This window comes from Mus caroli, chromosome 12, assembly GCF_900094665.2.
Source record: "Mus caroli chromosome 12, CAROLI_EIJ_v1.1, whole genome shotgun sequence".
Taxonomy (NCBI): domain Eukaryota; kingdom Metazoa; phylum Chordata; class Mammalia; order Rodentia; family Muridae; genus Mus; species Mus caroli.
In genome coordinates this window covers 44,590,006-44,599,954 of record NC_034581.1, presented here as the reverse complement: position 1 = coordinate 44,599,954, position 9,949 = coordinate 44,590,006, and the positions used below count along the sequence as shown (strand labels likewise).

General features: G+C 37.1%; 1 pseudogene; it reads left to right on the top strand.

Moving 5' to 3' along the window:
* The first annotated feature begins 4,431 nt into the window (after positions 1–4,431).
* On the top strand, positions 4,432–6,556 carry LOC110307353 (annotated as a pseudogene).
* Positions 6,557–9,949: the final 3,393 nt, after the last annotated feature.

Sequence of the window (9,949 nt, the reverse complement as noted above, 5' to 3'; positions counted from 1 at the left end):
GGACTTGTTAGTCTTTAGCAGTGTTCTCCTGTATTTCTTTAAGTGAGTTATTAAAGTCCTTCTTGATGTCCTCTACCATCATCATGAGATATGCCTTTAAATCTGGGTCTAGCTTTTCGGGTGTGTTGGGGTACCCAGGACTGGCTGAGTTGGGAGTGCTGGGTTCTTATGATGGTGAGTGGTCTTGATTTCTGTTAATAAGATTCTTAAGTCTGCCTTTCGCCATCTGGTAATCTCTGGAGTTAGTTGTTATAGTTTTCTTTGGTTAGAGCTTGTTCCTTTCATGATTCTGTTAGCCTCTACCAGCAGACCTGGGAGACTAACTCTCTCCTGAGTTTCAGTGGTTAGAGTACTCTCTGTAGGCAAGCTCTCCTCTTGCAGAGAAGGTGCACAGATATCTGTTGATTGGATTTGCCTCCTGGCAAAAGATGAAGGCCCAAGACAGGGCCTGTCCCAGACGCTGTTAGCTTCTGTAGTCCACATCTCACTTGTGCAGACTAGACTTGGTGGGATCCGAGAAAGAAGATGGCTCCTGTGTGGATGCTCCCCAGGTGTAATTCTTATAGGTCTGCTTTTATATGTTACTTGGTGTTTTTCCATTGCAACTTCAATATTCTTTCTTTGTTCTGTACATTTATTGATTTGGTTATTATGTGACTGGGAGAATTCCTTTTCTGGTTTAATCTATTTGGTGATTATTAAATTTCTTCTATGTTTTCAGGCCTCTCTTTCTTTAGGTTAAGGACATTTTCTTCAATGATTTTATTAAAGTTACTTTCTGGGCCTTTAGTCTGAGAATCTTCTTCTTTTATTCTTATTATTCTTCATTTGATCTTTTCATCATGTCTCAATTGTTCTGGATGTTATGTGTTAGAAACTTTTTAGATTGGAAATTTCCTTAGTCCAATGTATCAGTTTCTTTTATGGTATCTTCTCTGTCTGAAATTCTTATTTTATCTCTGTATTCTGTTGGTGGTGTTTATGTCTGTAATTCCTTTTTTCTTTCTAATGTTGCCCATTAACAGTGTTGCCTCACTTTATGTTTTCTTTCTTGCTTCTATTTATATTTTTTCAGTTCATTAATAATTTTATTAATTTCCTTCACCTGTTTGTATTTTTCTGTAAGTTTTTATATTTTTCATTTCCTTTTTAAAGGCCTCTGTCTTATTGTATTTTCCTATATCTTTAAGGGATTTATTTATTTCCACTTTAAAGTCCTCTATCATCTTAATAAGATGAGATTTGAGGTCATTGTATTGCTCTTCAGGTGTTTTAGGATATATAGGGTTTTTTTGTAGTAGGAGAGCTGGGTTCTGATGATTCCATATTACCCTTGCTGTTATTGATTTTGTAACCATTGAAATTACTAATGGTTGTGCTAACCATTAGTAATTTGAGTGTCTCTGGTGTTGAGTAATGTAAGAATTACTTGACAAACATGTTAGTAAATCACAGAAATAGAGACTAACATGGTGCCTTTGATACTATGAATGCTGGTACTCAGGGAGGAGCCATTCAGTTCAGTTCCAGCTCAGAAGACTCTGGGCCCTATGTCTGATGTATAGGGTGGCTTCAGCAATAGGAACTTACATTCCACCTCTAGGGAGGTGGGCAATCAAGAGCAATAGCAATAATTTCTACTGTGTTCTGGTTTGTTGGATAACTGACAAAGGTATCCAAGAGAGGGATTCTCAGGCCTAGCTTTGCTGGTGCCTTTTCTCTTTCCTCTTTCTTCTATTCCTTCCCCTCCTCCTTTTTCTCCTGTCCTCCTTCTTCCCCCTTCTCTTCCTTATCTTTCCTCTCCTCCTTATTCTTCACTCTTCTCCTCCTCCTCTTTCCCTTCCTCCTCTTACCCTCTTACCCTCCCTCTCTCCTCTTTTTCACTTTCTTTCTTGCATGTTTTTGGCTCTTTGAGGGAACATTGTCAGATCATATTAGGAAATGTCACTTAAACTATTTGAATACAGATATACAGAGGTGTATGTTTATTACTTTTAGTTTAGATAAATATTTAGTATTGTGTTTTCTTATGACGTTTTCCTGATATCCTTACTGTTACTTTTCTCTCTACTCTCATTCTATATCTATCTCTCTCCTTACTCCCCAATTATTTTTCCTCTATTTTTTCTATTTCTCTGATCAAATAATTTGCACCCTGATTGAGATAACTTTTAAGTACTGCTTTCATTTTATCGCATAGATTGTATGCTGTGCATTTATTTAAAGTCAAGTTGAGAAAAATATTTATTGCTTTCAGTAGCCTCATTAAATAGCATGTTTGCTAGTCAATGTGAGTTCCTGTGTTTGATATAGCTTTTATTGTTGTTTATTTTTATGTTTACCCAGATAGAAGAGAATAAGTTATTTCAGTTTTTCTATAATTTTTGAAACATGAGTTTTGTCCTAATTATTATCTATTTTACAATAAGTTCCACTGGACCTTAAGACCACTAGCTATATTATATAGTTTAAATGAATATCTGCTATGTTTTTTTTTTATTTTGAGGGGAGGGGTGGTCAGCATATCTTTTAACAGGGTGGCAGATAGAAGTGATGTATTCTCATGTTTCTGTTAAGTGTGAACATTATGTCTGGCAGATTTTGTTTTATGAAATTGGGTGTGCCTGTGTTTAGGGCATATGACTTTAGAATTGTAATTTCTTTCATGGATTTATTATTGAAATTGAGCAAAGTGGCTTCCTTTTGTATTCTGACTACATTTGGGTTGAACTTTTTCCTATATTGTATTGGTGATACTTGTTTTCTTCTACCATTTGCTTAAAATACTGCTCCAATCTTTTAATACTCATAGAGTTATTATCTTTCAGAGTAACATGTATATGTTGGGGTAGAAAATAGATCCTTTTTTTTAAAACTAATATGATAGTCTGTGCCTTTTTATTTGGAAATGGAGACTTTTAATATTCAGAGTAACTAATGTTGATAATATTAAATTGATAATATTAGTTAATGATAAATATTTGTTAGTTTTTATAATTTTATAAAAAATGTTGTGTTTTTCTTAATGCTTGTTTTCTGAAATACTGTCTTAGCTTTAGTTCTTCTCTTGTATTCCCTTAGATGTATTTATTCTTCTCTTGACTCTGAGGCATTTACTCTAGTATTCTGTGAAGTGTCTGTCCAGTGATCATAAATTCTTTTAACCCACTTTTATCACAGATTGTTTTCTTTCTCTATCAATCACAACAGATAGGTTTCATGATCTAGTAGTCTGAGTTAGCAGCTGTGGTCTTAAAATATATCAGATCTTAAAATATATCACCCAAACTCGTTGGCTCTGAAAGTTTCTGTTGAGATATAAGCTGTTATTTTGTTATTTTTCCTCTCTTTTACTGTGACTGGGTGTTTCTTTCTTCCACTTTTCTTTACATTTTTTCCTGTATAGTTTATATTAGAAATTTGGTTTAATGTTGAGGATTTTTTTTTCTGGTCTTATATATTTGGTGTTCTTTGTGCCTCTTGCCCTTGGATGAGCCTCTGCTCTGTATAATTGTGTGCTGTTATTGTATTGAAAATAATATTTATCAGCTGAAGTGTTGCATAGAAAGAAGAGTAGAAAAGGCTAAGGACCTTATCCCTGAACATACTCCACAATGTTTGGTTTCTTAAAAAGATTAAGAAAACTTTCTATGATACAATTCATGTTGGTTTTATAGGATAACATGAAGAGCTAGGTACAGTGAGTCACATCTGTAATCCAAGAACTAGGGAGGTAGAAGGAGGAAGAGTCAGGACCAACTGGGTCCATGAGACAAAACAACAAAGCAGTAAAAACAAAACAAAATGACTAAAACATGGCACATCTACTTATGTAGTTGGAGTATAGAGTTTGGAGACTAGTGATCTAGCAGCATCTGTGTTCTCAGGGGCAGACAAGCGTGCCATAAATACACCAACAAATAAAGCTAGAAGCAATAAGTTTTGTATGTGGTCGCTGTGCATGTGTCTTCACTTCTGAGGACATGTGTGGAGGCCAAATGTTGACATCTTGTGTCTTCTGCTATTGCTGTTCAGGTTATTATTTGAAATAGTTTTTCCATGAACTTAGAGCTTGCCAATTTATATCAACTGGAAGTAATGATAAGGTCCCAGGACCAGCCTAACTGATCTCTCTTGTGTTAAGATTATAGATGAATGCTGCTATTCTTGGCTTAAAAACTTTTTAGATTAAAAATAGTTTAGAGAGAGAGAGAGAGAGTATGTATGTATGTATGTATCCATGTGTACATGCAACTCTGTGTGGATGGGGAGGCCAGAGGTCAATATCAGGTGCTTTCCTGTATTGCTACTCAGCTAATCTTTTGAATCAGATTCTCTCACTCGATATAAAACTTATTTGTTTGGTTAGATTGGCTAGCTTGGAAGCCCCTGGGATCTTCCTGTCTCTGTTCTCATATCAAGGTTACTGGTATGCATCACTGTGCCTGGCTTCTGGGATTTGCTTCAGAACATGAATCCTGGCATACTCTGTTCATAATATTTTTAATAATCTATGTTGCTACCATCATGGGTAATAGTGGGATTTTGCTCATTGATACTGATTCTTCCCTCCACATTCCTATGTAATTCTTACTAAAACATGTAGCCTTGGTTGATCTCTGATAAACCTCAGCTATTACTCCCAAGATGTTGAAAACTTGAGAGATAAAAGCATTCATCTCATTTATAAGACATATGTAGTGGCTTGTGTTCTCATGCTTATTATGTTATCCAAATCCCTGTTTGCAGTTCACTGCATACAGGCTTAAGGAAGCCTACCTCTAGTTGGCTCTGATTGGGAAACAAAGTTTCCAGCAGCAATGCCTGGGCAGGGAGACAGAGGCAGAACTTCTAGAATTCCCGGGGAAGACACAGAAGAACAAGAGGGGAGTTGTCTCCTGTGAGAAAATATGGAGATAAAGTGTAGAGCAGAGACTGAAGAAAAGCCACCCAGAGACTGTCCCACCAGGGGATTTATCCCATATAAAGTTACAAAACCCAGACATTCTTTTGGATGCCAAGAAGTGCATGCTGAAAGGAGCCTGATATAGCAGTCTCCTGAGAGGCCCTGCCATAGCCTTACAAATACAGAGGCAGATACAGCCAACCATTGAACTGAGCAAGGGGTCCCCAATAGTAGAGTTAGAGAAAGGACTGAAGGAGTTGAAGGGGTTTGGCACCCCATAGGAAGAACAACAAAGTCAACCAGCGAGGCACTCCAGAGCTCCCAGGGACTAAGCCATCAACCAAGGAGTACACTTGGCTCCAACCCGCATATGTAGCCGAGGATGGCCTTGTCAGGCATCAATGGGAGGAGAGGTCCTTGTTCCTATAAAAGCTCAATAGATGCCCCAATGTAGGGGAATCTAGGGAGGGGAGGTAGGAGTGTGAGTGTGTGTGTGTGTGTGTGTGTGTGTGTGTGTAGGAAAAACCCTCATAGAAGCAGGGGGAGGGAGGATGTGATACGGGGTTTCTGAGAGGGGGGATCAAAAAAAGGGGTAGCATTTGAAAAGTAAATAAAGAAAATATCCAATAAAAATAATCATAAAAAAAAAGAAGAAAAATAAGAGAAGAGTTGACTCTGACAAGGGCATGGGAAGGACCATACCAGGAAGGTGCGGAATGGTGAAACAGCAGAAATATAGGTGCAAGGATAAAACACCCTCAGGAGGCTGCCCAGAAGGGTCAAGGGCAGCAACAATAAATCATACATTTAGAAATTATTAACTCAGAACTATCAGAGAGGAGTGTGTTAGCTATGTGAAGGTTCAGAAGTGGCCCAGACATTGATCTTAGCGCATATTAAAAAAAAAAAAAAAGCTAGTGTGTGTGTGTGTGTGTGTGTGTGTGTGTGTGTGTGTGTTTGTGTGTGTATCACTTATGAATCTAAAACACTTGGGCAGGTGTAGAGGAGGTGCGTGCACCTGCTTACCACTACAGGTATATGTTAAAGTTACTAGCCTATGGAAATTTCACAACCATAGACTCTTCATCCTAGCTGCTATGGCTGTGCAGCACTATGTGACCATTTGTATCCCATTATGCTATACCATAGTCATATCCCAGAGGCTGTGCATTCTACTGTTTCATATGCCATGGGCTTCCTAAATGCTTTTATAAACAAGTTTTATGCTTTCACTGTACTTCTATAATTACAATGCCATTAATCCTGGTTTTTGTGATGAACCTCCTTTTCTTGCCCATTGTGCTCCAGGGTTGACTTCAGTATCATGCTTCTGACAGTCTTTCTTAGGGTTCAACCTGATGAGCACTGTGCTAGTTGTCATCATTTCCCTACATGTATATCTGGGGTGCCATCCTAATGATGTCTTCTACTGAGAGAAGGAAAAAGGTCTTCTTCACATGTGCTTCTCACCTGACTGCAGCCACCATTTTCTATGGGACTCTCTCTTATATGTATCTACACCTGCATAGCAACAAATTTCAAAATCAAGAAAAGGCAACTCCTGTATTTTATAGCATAATTATTCCCATGTGGACCGCCTTGATCTGTAGTCTGAGAAATTAAGATGTAATAGAAGCCTTTAAAAGATGAGGAAGAAATGCTGATAATTTGAACATCTATGACTCAACAAAGTTTATCAAGCAAGCCGTCTATGTTCTGTTATTTCTCAACCTCCGATATTATTGGACATGTTGAGTGGTACATGGCTTAAAGACATTATTTCATTATATCAATTGTACTTAACAGGTATGGGAAAACAACTCAAATAAATAAAATACCTTTCATTCATACTCTAAATAAAAATATTTTCAGTGTTGCTTTTGTGCTTCATGAAAAGATTATTTGTATGTATGTGTATGAGAGATTGTAGGTCAAAAAAGAAAAATATAAAACAACCTTTCTCTTTCACATAAAGTTATTCTCTAACTTTTATGTGCATAATTCATAGATTTTGTCTTTCCATTGTGTTCAAAAGTTCAAAATGATCTCTCTACACATGTAAAACAAGTTAATATTTCCTTTAATTGAATATTTCAACTATTCTGCTTTGTCTTCAGTACTCAATATTCTTTCCTATCAGTGGTAGATTTTATTCATGAAAATTTCCACTGAATTTTCTGTAGCTTATTGAGTTTATCATCTTGATTATTTTACTTTGTTTTAATTTAATTTGTGTATATGTTTTCAATTCCATTTTATACATTAGTTTTCTTATTTTATTTATCCATACCTTGTTTTATTTTTCATTTATTTGGATATGAAAGAGAGATCCTCAACATTAATGCAGTGTTATCCTTTTAAATTCTTTGTCATTTCATCAAAATCATTTTAGTTTAGGGACTTTATTACTCAATGATTGGCAGGTTTTAGAGAAGACGGTTGTTCTAGTTTTTCATCCTAATTGTATTTGCATATTGGGACTTGTGCATCAGAAGTTTAGATTTGGGGGATAAATTTCTTCTTTCAAAGAGAGTCTTTGCAGTATTCTGAAGGAAAATATTATAGTAGCTTTAAGATGTTTGTCTGTTGCTTTTTTTTTAAATTCAGAGTTTAAGAATGCTATTCAATGCTATGCATAGTCATACACTAATAGTATAACACTGTCCATAGCAATTAACACTGTTCACATATAGACTGATAGCTGGATTGCTTATGGCATTAATCTTGTTTCTTCCACATTTCCTTTAAGTGTGTAATAATCCTGGGAGTTCCTTCCATGGTGACTGGTCTCTTGTTCCTTTTTTGTTGAGACTCATTTGGACTAGATTCTGGCTCTGTCACATTCTTGGTAGTTTCTTGGCTCTGGAACAAATTTTGAATCTTGTTACAGCAATAATTCCAACTCAAGGAGTGGCTACAGCTTATTTTCTTACTCTGCCTGTGGATCAGGCCCCATGTCAGTACCTATAAATTATTCTGTAATTAAGGTGTTACAATTTTATAGATATTTCTTGCATATCTATATTGAGTGAATATTTGGTTCAGTAGAATAATCATTATGAATGCATTAAATTGTCAATATGTACAATAATGTTGGCGAATCTGTTTCATAGGATAAATATTAAAATACTGGTGGGCATAAAGGACAGTTTTTTTTTTCAGAAAGTAATTCAAATTTAGAAAGGTCATTCCAACTCAAAATCAACAAACTTCAGAATTAGGGAATAGTTTAAAATTTTATTTCTGAAAAAGACCATGTCTCAAAAACTAAGGTGGAGCAATTAGAACAAGAATCCTTATTATAATTTTTAGCCTTTGAAAATTTAGACACAGAAATACACACAAGAAAACTTAACAAACTTGAAAAACCTACCAACATCTCCCTTCCCTGAAGCATCAAGGCTCTACAGGATAATACACATCCTTTCTCACTGAGGCCAGGCAAGTCTGTCCCCTGCTGCATATGTCACTGGGGTCGTGGTCCAGCCCATGAACCCTTGTTCTTTGGTGACTTAGTCTTTGGGAGCTCCCAAGAGTCCAGATTAGTTGATATTGTTGGTCTTCATGTGGGGTTGTGGTCCCCTTCAAGTCTTTCATTCCTCCCCTAACTCTTCAAAAGAGGCCCATGACTTCAGTCCAATGGATGGCTGTAGGTATCTATATCTGTCTCAAACAGCTCTTTGTAGAGCCATTCTGAGGATAGCCATGCTAGGCATCTGTCTGCAAGCACATCATAGTATCAGTAATAGTGGCAGGTGTTGGTTCTTGTCCATGGTATTGTTTCCAATTTGGGCTAATAACTCAATGGACTTTCCTTTAGTCTCTGCTCCATTTTTGTCCCTACATTTCTTTTATACAGGAAAAATTCTGTGTCAAAAATTGTGAAGTTAAGTTTGTGTCTTCTCCCTCCACTGGGGTCCTTGTGTATCTAGTGGGGGTGGAGCTTCCATCTCCACAAGGTTGGGCATTTCAGCTAAAGTAATCCCCATTGAGTCCAGGGAACGCCTCACATCCCAAAATTCTCAACTAGGAAATCTCAAAAATAAATAAATAAATAAATAAATAAATAAATAAATAAATAAATAAGTAAATAAACCTTAACTACTTATGATGAACTAAAACTAAATGTATAGAATATAAACATACCAGAGTGATACATACAGAAGCATGAAATTCAAGAAGTAATAAATGACCCTACACAGAAAAGGGCTCAGCATTACATGTATTCATCAAGTTCTATACAACAAATATGGAAGAGCTAAGAGTAATACTCTATAAACTCTTCCAGAAAATATAAAGGGAGAAATAACATCAACCAATTTTTAAAAGTGCCATTACTCTTATTCCCAAGTTGGATAATGCTACAATAAAAAATATAAAATTATTTTCTTGATGACCCCAGATGTAACCATATTGAATAAAATTCATGTATATTATATCAAGAACTCATTAAGAAGATCATTCACTATGATGATCAACTATATTTAACTCAAAAATACAAGTTTTTTAAACTTCTTTAAATCAATAAATATAACACAATAAATAAGTAGACTCAAGACAAAAATAAAAAGAATACTTGTGCTCTTCTGCACTGACCAGCACCGGAGTAGCCAGGGCGCAGGGTCGGCTGACACCAGCCAGCTGCCCAGGACACCTGCCACAGGATCTTGGGACTTCTGGTGGGTGGAAAACAGCTTCTGCTCCAATCCAATCGTGCGGGACCTGAGACTGCTTTAGTTAGGGAAGCAGAAAGCCGACCTGAGTGGGGCCACAGGCCTCTTCCTGTCTGACCAGCACTGGGGTGGCTGGGGCGCAGGGTCGGCTGACACCTGCCAGCTACCCACGACACCCACCACAGGATCTTGAGACTTCTGGTGAGTGGAACACAGCTTCTGATCCAGTCCAATCGTGTGGGACCTGAGACTTCTTTGATTGGGGAGGCAGAAAACTGGCCTGAGTAGGGCCACAAGCCTCTTCTGGTCTGACCAGCACCAGAGTAGCTAGGGCCCAGGGTCCGCTGACACCAGCCAGCTACCCACGACA